The sequence below is a fragment of the Narcine bancroftii genome, chromosome 3 (genome assembly GCF_036971445.1).
Source record: "Narcine bancroftii isolate sNarBan1 chromosome 3, sNarBan1.hap1, whole genome shotgun sequence".
NCBI lineage: Eukaryota > Metazoa > Chordata > Chondrichthyes > Torpediniformes > Narcinidae > Narcine > Narcine bancroftii.
In genome coordinates, this window is record NC_091471.1 from 368,176,718 (window position 1) to 368,191,804 (window position 15,087).

At 42.3% G+C, this 15,087-nt stretch overlaps 1 long non-coding RNA gene across 1 annotated transcript; it reads right to left on the reverse strand.

Annotated features, from left to right (window-relative positions):
- Window positions 1-3,386: 3,386 nt before the first annotated feature.
- On the reverse strand, window positions 3,387-12,989 carry LOC138756648 (uncharacterized). The gene is made up of 2 exons (XR_011353225.1): window positions 12,591-12,989; window positions 3,387-3,497 (listed from the first exon to the last, which is right to left on the reverse strand). It is a non-coding gene; the product is annotated as an uncharacterized lncRNA (long non-coding RNA).
- Between the last annotated feature and the right edge of the window lie 2,098 nt (window positions 12,990-15,087).

Here is a 15,087-nt window from a genome sequence, read left to right on the forward strand (position 1 = left end):
CCAGTATCAGAGCACTTTGGACATTTGATTATTCATGGCTTTAAGGCTACGTCCCCAATAATGTCCATCACCATTTCTGTTTGTGTGCCTCTCTGAATGTTAGTTAAGAAAATCCTAAGGTGAAGAATTGCCTTGCCTCTGCACTGAACTGAATAGTCAGGTCTTCATTTTGAAAACTCTCTTAACGCTTTACTTGCAAGACAGGGCAGATTTAAAATACTCCTGGTTTAATGTGTTATGAGTGAAAATACACAGCATTGTTAACATTGGACTTAATTAGTTCAACAGTACAGGTTGTGTCCAGATAATAACATTAAGTGATAAATGCTACTCTTTTACCGGCTACTCTTTGTCAGGCTTGGGTGACCTTGAAGCTTTCTCTTTCAACATGCAGTATTTCTGTGAGCTTGCTGCCTTCGCTAGACATGACGGCCTCCGTGTATCTGTCCAGATCCTTTATCTCTAATGTTCACAATCAGAGATAAATAAACAGCTATGCCAGGCAATCCCAAACAGTGTTTGGGACCAGAACTTGTTCTACACATTGGCATAAGGTATTAATCAATTATCAAAGCAAGCTAATTAAATGCTTATTTGATGTTTTAAGATATAAATTGAAGCATATTGGGAATTTAATTACTTGTTGTTCCTAGAACCTTTTTGGCACTCCAGCCAATATTAAGCACTCGACCATCTGAAAAATATCTTGTTAAAATCACATTAGTGTTCATGGGACTTAGCTATTCACAGTTTGCTCTTCACTGGGTTTCAACACTTTCAGGATGTCCTGAGGTGATGAACAGTAAATGTTTGTTCTGTGTGCAGTGTAGCTAGTCAACCCGTACATAGTACAGCAGGTGCAATGCAAGTGCACCTCAGATATGACCTCAGTTTCTCTTTCTTCATAAATATTACCTGGCCTGTGTGGCACGTCCAATCTGTAATGTCCTGTTTTTCTTCACTCAATTTTTAAAAGTTTTCTTTTGTAATTACACAAATTTGTTTCCAGAGTTTACACCACGTGACAATGCTCTTGCTGAATCAATTATCATGAAGGCAGAGGCCCTCATCCCTTCTCCCATACAGGTACACACAAGGGAGCCATGCAAGGTGTCCTCTAATAACCAACTGAGAAAGACATGAGGTTAGAGAAGCCCACGCATGGATTCACCACACTTGTCCTTTCAAAAGCCAGCAACTTTAAAAGCGGGTCTTGTTGGCTGAAGAAACAGTGAGAAGATGGAAGGACTCAGTAGCCCAAGCCTTTTTTTTGACCAAAGGTCCCCACCTGAAACGCTCACTGACCATTTCTCTCCATGGACACTACCTGACCTGCCAAGACCTCCAGCCTCTCATTGCTTGCTCCAGTTTTCAACACCTACAGTTGTCTTTCTCTCATTGGCGGATGATTTTCCCACTGGACTCATCCTCCTTCAAGTCATTTGTCCTCCTGGCTCCACCATTACCATCAAAAGGAGTGTTCCACCATCCAACCTTCCGTTTCTTTCCCAAAAGGTTTGAGGGAGTAAAGGAAAAAAGACCTTCTGTTGGTGGGCTGTAAAAGCACTAGCCATGTTGCAAGATACATTGTTGTCGATTCCAGACATTTGCTCCAAGTGCCTCAGCTTGGGAGGGAATGTCTGGAAACCCCTCCTTTTCCCAGGGGTTTGAAGTGGGCTCATTGTTCTTTTTCCTCGCCACCAATAAATTATGGTTCTTGGCAAATGCTGCATCACTTTCAGGAAATGCCTGTGTTAGTCTGGACAGGGGCTATTGAACATAATGAGCATGACAGAAGCATCTACCTGACCTCAAGAACAGCTCCAATCTAGGCCTCTGTACTTTCAGTTCCAACCAAGCACAATCTACCTGCTTCCTCCCACTTCTCATTCCTGTATCATTGTTCATCATTAATCATCAAACTGGGTAATATGCTTGATGCACAGCTGATTGGAGAAGAGCAGGCATACTCCCCGCTCATTGGATATTGTCCAACAACAAAAATTCTATTTCTCAACCAGGACCCAGACCTTTTAAGCCAAAGAGCTTACATTTCAGAACTCATGATCCTTTAATTAAAAAATCAGCTTATCTTAGACTGAATCCGTCAAAAAAATTTGGCATGACATTCCTTTATATTGGCTATTATCCCAAACTACGGTCATGATTCTTCATTAACACTTTTAATTTACAGCAGTGGAGGTTGCCAATCCTCACCCTTCTATACTATAGATACAATCTGGAGATGAAAATAGCAAGTGTAATATTCAGAGCTTGTACAGTATAAAGCATTTCCTCCCACTTTGCATGCACAACAACACAGCAAAATATATGTATTCTCTGACAAACACAAAACGTGCATTTTGAGATCCAGTTTGGATTCTCACCAAAACAAAGCCATGATCTAGGAGCAACAATTTTTCATCTGGGCCCTCTCCAACTGGATGACAATAACATCGACTTCTCTGGTTTCCATTCTCCCTCCCTTCCCATTCCCTTTGTCTTCTTTCCTTCAGCTCTCCATCCCCTTCCCTCTCCATTCACAGAGCCATCTCCCCCTCCTCCTCCTGCTTGCTGATGTGCCCTCCCTCCCTTATCCACCTATTACCTCCTCCCCGTGGGACTGTGCTCCTCCCCCCAACCCTCACTATTTTGCCTGGGTGGCCGTCTACATTTTGTCAGACCTGGATGAAGGGCTCAAGCCAGAAACATTGGTTCTGTTTTATCTTTGCTCTATAAAATACACAGTTTGACTTGCTGAGTTTCTTCACCGTTGTGTTTTTAATTCAGATTTCTGTGCTTTAATTCTACGATCTAGGCAAGAAAAGGGGAATTTGTAATAATTTTTGTGGTGCGCTATTAGACAGAATCAGGCACACACAAGGTAAAGACCCAATAACAGGCTTTAATCCACAAAAACCTCCACAGAGCCAGGCTGGATGTGGCTACAGCAACTCAGTGTGAGGCCTCGGGAGGCCGGCACAGGCTTATATCCCAGAGGGTGACTGACACCCGACCGGGTGAGGCTTGATCCATTCAGGCCGACTGATTGGCAGCCGGCCAGGTGTTGTCCTGCCCCCTTACACTCCTGCAGGAACAGAGGTTGCCCCTTGCAGTAGGCCGGTGGTGGACCACCACAATTTTATGGATGCACTCCAGTTACATGTGGCAGCACAGTTAGTGGAGCAGTTAACACAATGCTGTCACAGCGTTAGCAACTGGGCTTCGAACCCTTCGTGTCTGGATGGGTTTCCTCCGGGTTCTCCAGTTTCCTCCCACCATTTAAATGGGTGTAATTGGATGGGATGGGCTCATGGGCCAAAACTGCCTGTTACTGTGCTGGTATGTCTAAATTTTAAATGTAGACACACAGAACAGACAAAGTCCTTGATCAGACCGTGTAGGTTTTATTCCGAGGAAGATCAGCAGCAGGATAGAGAGAGGCTTCTGGAAGAGGATGAAGATGTGCTTGAGGCTTACAGCTCTCTTGCTGGAGGCTAAGGGATAGACAAGATTTTACAGGCAGATTAAATAAGTAATATTGCACTAATATTCCTTAATCCTCAATGTTTTTGAACTCTTTTCGTGGACTATTTTCAATGCTTGTCATTTGTAAAGCCTATAAAAGGCAGATTATTCCACATAGAAACCATTTTTACTCTTTTCATTCCCTCAGTCAAAAAATACTTCAGTGAGAATGGTAATTTTTCCCCCAGCTATTTACAAAAACTGTCACGTATCTGAATTAAAATGTTACACCGCTGCACCTGTCTATTCACAGCATGGAATGGATGAGGGGCAATTAAGCAAGGTTCAAGTATTTTCCAAAGTGAGTTATTCAGTTACAGTGAACATTATCTGTTTGAAGGACTGAGCATACACAAACAAGGACAATTAACTCTGAGAATGGCTTTTTTTTTGATTAAAAGAGCCATGAAATATGTTGGCAACTGCCACACAAGTAAAAGCAAGAGCCCCAGCTATTGCACACTCGAGTCTCTTCGCTTCCTCTCACCCACCTGCCATTTTCAACTATTCCAGCTGATTTCCATTATTCAGCTGACTTTTGAACTCCCTTCCATCTTGTGCTATTTTTATTGTTTTCCTACTTTTCAGCCCTCTCGCTTGGTTATTCTATCTGATGATACTGAGTTGAAAATTTATATCCATTTTAACTTAATTTCAAGTAGCAGCAACATTGTGTGAATTTCTATGCAGTTTTACAGCATTCAGGTTGGTTTTTTTTCCCTGACGAGAGCCCTGTGTTCTTGTTGCAATGTCACTGCCTAGTTGAGTAACATCAATCAGGATGGAGTATATAGCGGGGTATAATTTAACTAGATCCACCCATTGGGAACAAAGTGGATGAGCTACTCAAACTGCATGGGAATTGTCACTTCTGAAGTCTTCTTGACTGTGATCCTAACCGTTGATATTGTAAGGGAGCCTAATGGCATAAGTATGGAAGACAAGGCCTTCTAAATACAGTGAAACCCCTGGTATGTAGAATAGAAATCAAGCAACTGGCAAAAAAAAGTGAGGAAAATAAATGTTTTAAATGACAATAAATATGAATAAAATATGTAAGTTTGAAATTGTGAAATTAAATGTTCTCTGAAGTAACACAAAACTTTGGTAAGCATGGGGGCAAATATTCAGCCATCAGAGGGCCTTGGTTGTGCTTTGCTCATAGCAGCTATTTGAATAAAGTTTAGTTTGAATATAATGGGGTCACCCAATACTGCAGGGAGACCACCTGGCCAGGGAGCCACCAAGGCATGAACTGGTGTTCAGAGCTTTGTTGGAATAAAGCTTGTTGTACAGTCTTTTCTGAGTTTGTGCTTGCTCACTGCTACCTCAGTGCACTACACCCATGATGAAGAGTTGGTTGATGTCTTCACATTAGGGTGACTCTCTTAAAATGTCTCCTTATCCCTACTTAATAAGACTTGCCCCGATCAGAGGTTTTATGTTATTGTTCATCTTTCAGGCGGCTCCATAAAGGGGGAGGAACCTGCAGATGCAGCAATGGTTAAATGTTTTAAAAGGATGTGACTGAAAATAAAGTTTATGCAATTTAAAATTTATGCAAGTGAAGTTTGTTCAGTGTATGTACAGTATTTTGTGACTTGTTCATGACAATAAATTCTGATTCTGAGTACAGTATTTTTGTCTTTAAAGCTGGTTATTCTTAATGCATGTGTTAGGCATTGTAAGTCTCAAGCAACCAGAAGATACACTTATCCAGCATCTACCAATCCCCATAGGTTTTATTGTACAAGCAAGTTAGGAACCCCTGTCTTCACCAGACTGTCAATTGTACTGTAACACATGTTTGAGTGGATTAGTGGATAGAGTAGATCAGAAGAAGGGAGAAGAGGCAAATTGATCCAATGTTGAGACTAAGAACAGGACTATTTCCAGGACAGGCCGATGGAAAATTCAGCCTTCCCTGCACTCCACGTCCACTTTACCCCTCCGCTGTCATCCTATCCACCAACATGAGACTTCCGATATCCTTTACCATGGTTTACCTGCAATCTTGGAAAGCTAAGAGTGTGGCAAGTGACAAAGGGATATGTTCATGCGGTGTTGCTTAAAAGGCTATTTAGTAACTATTCACTCTTTTTCCCTTTTCTATATGAAATAATATCTATCATCCCTGTTTTGCATGGAGTCATGAGCAAGGGTGAATCAAGCAAGACTGTTGAAGTACAGGTACTCCCCGAATTAAAACCATAATAGGGACCAAAGAATCGGTCGTATCTCAGAATGTGTTGGAATTTTGCCCGTGTGCGTGAAGTACCGAACCCTTAAAGCAAACTCTTTAATCAACTCTTTTTTTCGACTAGATTTCTGTTGTATTTGACAAACTAAAACAGGGATATAGGGCATGTAAGAGCCAAAATGTGCGTACTTACTTTGTTTAGTTGGCATTCTGGGGTTCATCGGCTGGGTGTGTGCACGAGTCTTCAGTTGGTGCATGCGCAGTGGGTTCGTATATTGGAGTTTAATTGGTGCACATGCGAGTGTTAAGGCCACAAATTCAACATTGTCAGGGCGCTTAACTCTCAGGAATCAAGTTGGCCACACCTAGCCTATGGACCCCACAACGCCGACTAACAAGGTAAGTACCCACATTTTGGTTCTCGCTGCCCTGTATCCCTGTTATAGTTTATCAAATACAACATAAACTATGTAAATTTTATATTTTTTTCTTATATATGTATATTTTTTTTTAAATTTGGTTATATTTACAGATGGATGCAAGTTGAGTAGGCCATAAGTCGGGGAGCACCTATACTTCAAATGTTTGACTGTATAGGCTACACACTTCATTAGACTCTATCTCAATCTTAAACCAGAGTAATATAATTACTTGAGTAAAGTAATTTGTCCCACTGAGGCAGGAAAGGATGGAAAGGTAAAGAAACCATGGTTGACAAGAGAAATTGAACAGTTAAGTAGGGCTGATAAGGTTGCCAGGAAGGAACTTAAAGAAGGGTCTCCCGGAGAAGTAGGATAAAGAAAAACCCCCAAGGCATTTGACACATATGTGAAGGTGGCAAAATGAGTGGTGGACTAGCCTCGCCAAACGAACACAGCTCAGCGCGGACATTGGCGACTTCAGGGGTTTCTACGAGGCTCTAAAGGCTGTGTACGGCCCCTCACCCCAAGTCCAAAGCCCGCTGCGCAGCTCAGACGGCAAAGTCCTCCTCAGCGACAAGATCTCCATCCTCAACCGATGGTCAGAACACTTCCAATCTCTTTTCAGTACCAACCGCTCAGTCCAAGATTCCGCCCTGCTCCAGCTCCCTCAACAGCCCCTAAGGCTAGAGCTGGATGAGGTTCCCACCCTGGATGAGACATATAAGGCAATCGAACAACTGAAAAGTGGCAAAGCAGCAGGTATGGATGGAATCCCCCCAGAAGTCTGGAAGGCTGGCGGCAAAACTCTGCATGCCAAACTGCATGAGTTTTTCAAGCTTTGTTGGGACCAAGGTAAACTGCCTCAGGATCTTCGTGATGCCACCATCATCACCCTGTACAAAAACAAAGGCGAGAAATCAGACTGCTCAAACTACAGGGGAATCACGTTGCTCTCCATTGCAGGCAAAATCTTCGCTAGGATTCTACTAAATAGAATAATACCTAGTGTCGCTGAGAATATTCTCCCAGAATCACAGTGCGGCTTTCGCGCAAACAGAGGAACCACTGACATGGTCTTTGCCCTCAGACAGCTCCAAGAAAAGTGCAGAGAACAAAACAAAGGACTCTACATCACCTTTGTTGACCTCACCAAAGCCTTCGACACCGTGAGCAGGAAAGGGCTTTGGCAAATACTAGAGCGCATCGGATGTCCCCCAAAGTTCCTCAACATGATTATCCAACTGCACGAAAACCAACAAGGTCGGGTCAGATACAGCAATGAGCTCTCTGAACCCTTCTCCATTAACAATGGCGTGAAGCAAGGCTGTGTTCTCGCACCAACCCTCTTTTCAATCTTCTTCAGCATGATGCTGAACCAAGCCATGAAAGACCCCAACAATGAAGACGCTGTTTACATCCGGTACCGCACGGATGGCAGTCTCTTCAATCTGAGGCGCCTGCAAGCTCACACCAAGACACAAGAGAAACTTGTCCGTGAACTACTCTTTGCAGATGATGCCGCTTTAGTTGCCCATTCAGAGCCAGCTCTTCAGCGCTTGACGTCCTGCTTTGCGGAAACTGCCAAAATGTTTGGCCTGGAAGTCAGCCTGAAGAAAACTGAGGTCCTCCATCAGCCAGCTCCCCACCATGACTACCAGCCCCCCCACATCTCCATCGGGCACACAAAACTCAAAACGGTCAACCAGTTTACCTATCTCGGCTGCACCATTTCATCAGATGCAAGGATCAACAATGAGATAGACAACAGACTCGCCAAGGCAAATAGCGCCTTTGGAAGACTACACAAAAGAGTCTGGAAAAACAACCAACTGAAAAACCTCACAAAGATAAGCGTATACAGAGCCGTTGTCATACCCACACTCCTGTTCGGCTCCGAATCATGGGTCCTCTACCGGCACCACCTACGGCTCCTAGAACGCTTCCACCAGCGTTGTCTCCGCTCCATCCTCAACATCCATTGGAGCGCTCACACCCCTAACGTCGAGGTACTCGAGATGGCAGAGGTCGACAGCATCGAGTCCACGCTGCTGAAGATCCAGCTGCGCTGGATGGGTCACGTCTCCAGAATGGAGGACCATCGCCTTCCCAAGATCGTGTTATATGGCGAGCTCTCCACTGGCCACCGTGACAGAGGTGCACCAAAGAAAAGGTACAAGGACTGCCTAAAGAAATCTCTTGGTGCCTGCCACATTGACCACCGCCAGTGGGCTGATAACGCCTCAAACCGTGCATCTTGGCGCCTCACAGTTTGGCGGGCAGCAGCCTCCTTTGAAGAAGACCGCAGAGCCCACCTCACTGACAAAAGGCAAAGGAGGAAAAACCCAACACCCAACCCCAACCAACCAATTTTCCCTTGCAACCGCTGCAATCGTGTCTGCCTGTCCCGCATCGGACTGGTCAGCCACAAACGAGCCTGCAGCTGACGTGGACTTTTTTACCCCCTCCATAAATCTTCGTCCGCGAAGCCAAGCCAAAGAAGATGGTGGCAAGAGGGCAGGAATGCTCAGCCATGAAGGGGAAACGTGCCTGGTGGTGGAAGAGACAGGTGAGCACCTTAATGAATAGTTTACTTCAGTGTTAACCAGAGAATGATGAATGTGAGGTTAGTGTAGAATGGAGGCTAATGTGATGGAGCATGTTGAGGTTAAAAAGGAGATAGTGTTGGAGTTTCTGAGAAACATGAGTATCGTTAAATCCCTTGGGGAAGAGCAAAATTTGTCAGGAGCTGATGAAAATCTTTGCATCATTCTTGGCTACAGGAATGCTACCAGAGGATGGTAATGTAGTTCCCTTGTTCAAGAAAGTTTATAGGGATCATCCTTGGAATTATAGACCAGTGCGTCTAATGTCAATGGTGAGCAAACTATTGGAGAGGATTCTTATTGACAGGAATTATGAGCATTTGAAGAAGCAGAACCTTATTAGCAATAGTCAGCATGGCGTTGTGAGGCACAGGTCATGCCTCATGAGCCTAATTGAGTTTTGCAAGGGGGTGATAAAACACATTGATGAATAGAGTGCACGATACATTGTATATAGATTTTAGTAAGGCATTTCATTGGGTTCCCCTTGACAGATTCATCAAAAAAGTTAAGAAACATGGGATTCATAGAAACTTGGCTGCATAGGTTAGGAATTGGCTTCCCCACTGAAGACAGAGGGTGGTGGTAGATGGAGTATATCTGCCTAGAGGCTGGTGTCTAGAGGCATTCTGCAGTGATCTGGGTATTCTGCTCTTTATGATTTTCATAAATGGCTAAGGAAGAAGAGTGGTGGGTTAGCATGTTTGCAGATGATGTGAAAGTTGGTGGTATTTTGGAAAGGGTAGAAAACTGTAAGAGTCTACTCAAGATAGAGACAAGATGCAGAGTTGGTGGAGAAATGGCAGATGGAGTTCAATCCAGAAAAGTGTGTAGTGGTACACTTTGGAAGATCGAACAAAGGTGGATACATGGTTAATGGGAGGATCCTTAGCAGTGTGGGGGAACAGAGGGACCTTGGGGTCCAAGTCCACAAATCACTTAAGGCTTCCACACAAGTTGACAGGATGGTAAAGAAGGCATATGGTGCGTTGGTCTTCATTAGTTAGGGGCTGAGTTCCAAGAACCATGGTGAAGCTCTATAAAACTGGTTAGACAACACTTATAGTTTTGTGTTCAGTTCTGGTCGCCTGAGAGAAAGGATACAGAAGCTTTGGAGAGGGTGCCAAAGATGCTGCCTGGAAGGAGAATATGTTGTTTGAAGAAAGGTGAATGAGCTAGAGCTTTTCTGTTTGGACTGATGGAAGATAAAGGGGATGTCTTAATAGAGGTGATTAAGATTATGGCAGGATAGACAGTGAGCACCTTTGGACTAAATATGGGTAGCAATGGCCAACATCAGAGATCATCCACTTAAGGTGAGAGGAGGGGGGTTGAGGTAAGATGTCAAACCAAGTTTTTTTTTAACACAGAGTGATGGGTGACAGAAATGCATCATTGGGGGTGGTGACAGAGGCTGGTACAATAGGATATTTAAAAGACTATTAGAAAGGCACATGTATCTAAGAAAAATAGAGGGTTCTCTGTGTGAGGGAGGGACGAGATTGATCATGGAGGCTTATATAGGTTGGCACAACATCCTGAGCCAAAGGGCCCTTGCTCTGCTGTACAGTTCTATGTTCGAACAATGAGTCTCGGAAAAGGGTCCTGACCCAAAACACTGACTGACCATTTCTACCCATGAATGCGAGATAAACTGCTGAATTTCATTGTTTGCTCGTTTCTTTATCTAATTACTTGGCGGGATTAAGTCCTTTGGAATGTCAATAATGAAGTTAATTCATTAATTTAACACAATCCAAAGATTTGGCCTTTTAAATAAGAACAGCATTCCTGAAAACTTTTCAATGCCTTAATCTGATTTTTTTAAATCTAAAATAATGACAGCAGGGACCTGCATAGCCTTGGAACAAGAAATATTCACAGATGTTATACCACAAATAAATAATGTTAAATGTCAGCAAATTCATATACTTAGGATTCACCTAATTTTCCATCTCAAAACTCTGCAGCCGGATGGCATTAACATCAACTTTTCTGGTTTCTGCTAGCCTGCTCCCCATTCTTCCTCTCTCTTCTCCATCCCTCTGTCTTTTTTCCTTCTGCTCCCCACCCTCTCCCCTCTCCATTCACAGAGCCGTTCTCCCTCCCCCTGTTTACTGGTGTGCCTTCCCTGCCTTATCCACTTATTTCCTCCTGCCTGTGGGACTGTGGTCTTCCCTCTGCCCCTCCCCTCTCCCTCCCCCGCATTTTATTTTGGCATCTGCCCACATTTTGTCCATACCTTGATGAAGGAAGGGTTCAAGCCTGAAACATTGGTCATGTATCTTTATTTTTGGTCTATAAAGTACACTGTTTGACTTACTGAGTTTCTCCAGCATTGTGTTTTTACTTCAACCACAGTGCCTGCAGACTTTCGTGTTTTAATATATAAATTGACATACAGTTATTGCCCATTTCAAAGACAGTTTTCTACCCCTGCTGGTGGATTCAAGGATTATTCTATTGACCGTAATGCTTTGGTGATTCCATCTCCTCATGGTGACCTACTCTGTCTGAATAAGGATTTATTTCAGCTATTTACAGCACTCTTCTCACATGTTGGACTGGCAAATTATAACTCACATAAATCCAACCTCGTCTTACAATTTGAACGCTTCTGCCAATCTTTGCAGGTAGCAACTCAAGTCTTAAGTATCCACAATCAACCTTCACTCACAGCAAGGGATTTTTTTTTAGTCTAAGAATTCTATGCCAACTTCAAATTATCTATTAAGGCTTCATTTATTTTATTGAAGTGTGCCGCAATCAGAAATAGAATAGAAAAGATTAAATTCGAAGGATTATTATGAAGAGAGTGGAAATTTTGTGAGACTAAAAAGGATTTGGTTCATAAACACATATGAACATCAGAAATAGAAGCAAGGGTGGACCATCCATCCCACTGAGCCTGTTCCGCCATTCAATGAGATCACAGTTGATCTGATGATCGGCTCATCTCCATCTACCTGCCTTTTCCCCATATCCCTTAATTCCCCTACTATGTAAAAATCTATCCAACCTTGTCTTAAATATATTTACTGAGGTCGCCTTCACTGCTCCAATGGGCAGTGAATTCCACAGATTCACCACTCTCTGGGAAAAGGTTCAGATTCCAATGCTAGGTCCAATTTAAACTCTCACTTCATGCAACTGCCCCCTCCCTAGATGATTTGTGGGTCAACATTAATTTACATTTAGCATGTCAAATGAGAAAAGTCCATTTATATTCTGACAAAGGTCTATGACCAGATTCCTCTTTCCACAGATGCTGCCCAACCTTCTTTGTGTTTTCTACAGTTAGCTTTTAAGTTTCCACGAGAGTGTTTTTTTTTAAATTTGCATCTAGCACTAAAGATCAAAACAGACTTATGAAATTAAGATGGGTGCTCATTCTCTCATTGACATTTAAAAGCCACATGGAAAATGACATCCACTCATTTGTGCACATTCGGAAATTAATTTAAACGGATCTATATGTGAATTGAAGTTGATATTTATTTATGAGTACTAAAGACCATTTTGAAATCAAAATTAATGCATTGTGTTCTTTAAGGTGGTAACTGAGAGAGGGGCAATGGAGTCAGAGATTCAAAGAGTGATGGAGCACGAAAGAAGGTCCTTTGACCCAATTTGTACGTCAACCAAGTTGCCTACCTAAGGTCGCCCTATTTGCCTGCAATTAGCCCATATCCCTCTTTCCTTCCTGTCCATTTGTCTAAATAACTCCTGAAAGTTGAACTTATTCCAGCTTCAACTATTTCCTCTGCCATCTCTTTCCATAAACCTACCAAACTTTGTGTGATAAAGTTGTCCCTCAAGCAATCTTCCCCCTCTCACCTTAACTCTATGTTCACTAGTTTTCGACTCCACACCTGGGGGGAAAAAGACCATGATGATTCACATTATCGGTGACTCTCATAATTTTATGTATCTCTGCATGGTCACTCCTCAACCGCCTATCCTCCAGGAAAGCAAGTCCCAGCCTAACCATTATCTCCTTTTAACTCAGTTCTGGTAACATCCTCATGAATTTTTCAGCACCATTTCCAGTTAAATAACAATTTTCTTAAAGTTGGATGTCCAGAAATTCTCCAAGTGCCGTATCAGCAATGAGTTGTACAGGTGTAACAACATCGCTGCTCCTGTACTCAATGCCTATGAAGGCAAGCTTCCCAAATGCCTTCATTCACCATCCTGATAACCTGTGTTGCCACTTTCAAGGCGCTAGGTACCTTCAACCCCTTGCTCTCTCGGTTCTATAACCACTTATGATGTCGTAATGATAATGTGGGTGTTACATGTGATTTATCTAGATTTTCAAATACCTTTGATTCAGTCAGAAAGGAGTCAGTGGACAAGTACCATAATGGGTTGCTGTCATCAGGGCAGACAACAGAGGGATGGAGTAAGTAGTTGATGTTTACTGTGTGTAGAAAACGTCAAAAGAATCAAAGGCTTGTTGATCCAAACCAAGGCTTTTATTAACTAGAAGACTGGAGCATATCACATGTAAGTCGACCAGTCCAAAATGACCTGGTCTGGGTAGGAGCAATCCTTTAAGACCTGCCAGTAGGTGTGGCTACACTCTCAGCCAATCACAATCATCCTACACCACAATCTGTACATACACATTGGTGATAGAATCTGTACTATCACACTGTGGAAGCAGATGAATAGATTGAAAGAGTGCAGTGAAGATTTACTAGAAACTGGGTTACAGGAAAAGATTAAACAGGTTAGGACTTTATTCCTTCGAGAGTCAAAGAATGAAGGGAGATTTGATAGAGTTATTTAAAATGATAGATAGAGTAAATGCAAATGGGCTTTTTTTCCACTGAGAGTAGGTGAGATACAAACCAGAGGACATGGGTTAAGGGTTAAGGGCAGTGGTTCTCAACCTTTTTATTTCCATTCACATACCACTTTAAGTAATCCCTATGCCATCAGTGCTCTATGCTTAGTAAGGGATTGCTTAAGGTGGTATGTGAGTGGGAAGGGAAGGTTGGGAATCACTGCCCTGGACTCAATTGTTACCGAAATATTTTACTTGAGAAAAATTGTCATTGGAGTTATGAAACCATGCACATAATGAGTCAAATAGGTATGATTAAAACAGTGGTTTTCAAACGTTTTCTTTCCACCCACATACCACCTTAAGCAATCCCTTACTAATCACAGAGCACCTATGTCATAGGGATTACTACTAAAGTAGTATGTGAGTGGAAAGAAAAAGGTTGAGAACCACTGGACTAGGGGATCATGGGGGGGATGTTAGTAAATGTGCAACACAAATTGGCTAGGAATAAATAGACAAATAATTAGGGTTCAATACGTACAAGATAGTTCATTTTGGTGGGAAGAATAGAGAGGTTATTCCTTCTTTGGAAGATTGGGGTAGAAGAACAAAGGGTTATTTTGTCAGCAAAAGTTGTTCCATTGATTAGCAAGACTATAAAAACCAAGTTCTATGGATTATTTCCAGAGGACAGACTAAAGACAAAGTAGAATGGATATTCCAAACCTGCAGCTCATGTTAATTTTAACCAACATAGAGTTCTGCATTCATTTCTGTCCTCCACATTGTTCAAAGAGAGGTGGCTCAAAGATTATCCACAAGGATGAAATATGAGAATACACACTGCAGGAAAAAAATGAACAGATTGTGTCTCTTTGCTCTTCAGATTAAGAGGTGACCTAATAGAAGTTTTTTATAATTAGGAGCATTTTGTTGGAGATAATACAGATAAAATATTCTTGCTTGTGAAGAGAACATAACTGGAGGCCATTATTATAAAGCAGTCACCTAGAAATCCCAGATAGAATTCAGAAGAAACATTTTTACTCTAAGTATAAAGGGACTATGGAATTTGCTATCAGAGAAAGTTGTTGAAACAAATAAATAAATTTTAAATGGAGACGGTGCCCCCCACCAATACACCAATTAACCTACAACCCCACTCGCTGAAGGGTAGGAGAGAAAACCCATGCAGATACAGGCAGCACAGATAAATTCCTTTCAGACAGTGCTGGATTCAAACTCTACACTAACTGTATTTATGGAGAGGCTGGACATACGTGTGAAAGATAAGGAAAAAGAGGTTTACACTGAGATGAGAAAAGGTGAAATTAAACTTGAATAGAGCATGGGCTTGGTGCAATGGGCTGTTTGTGTGCTTTGTATCCTCTGTGTAATGACGCAAAATTAAATCATTTGTGTATATTGAGAACTTAGTTGAGACTCATCTTTATTTTCCAAAATTATTTTCTTACACTTTAATTCTGATTAATGTTATGTTTCAGAATCAAAATAAGCCAGGCCATGACATAAATAATC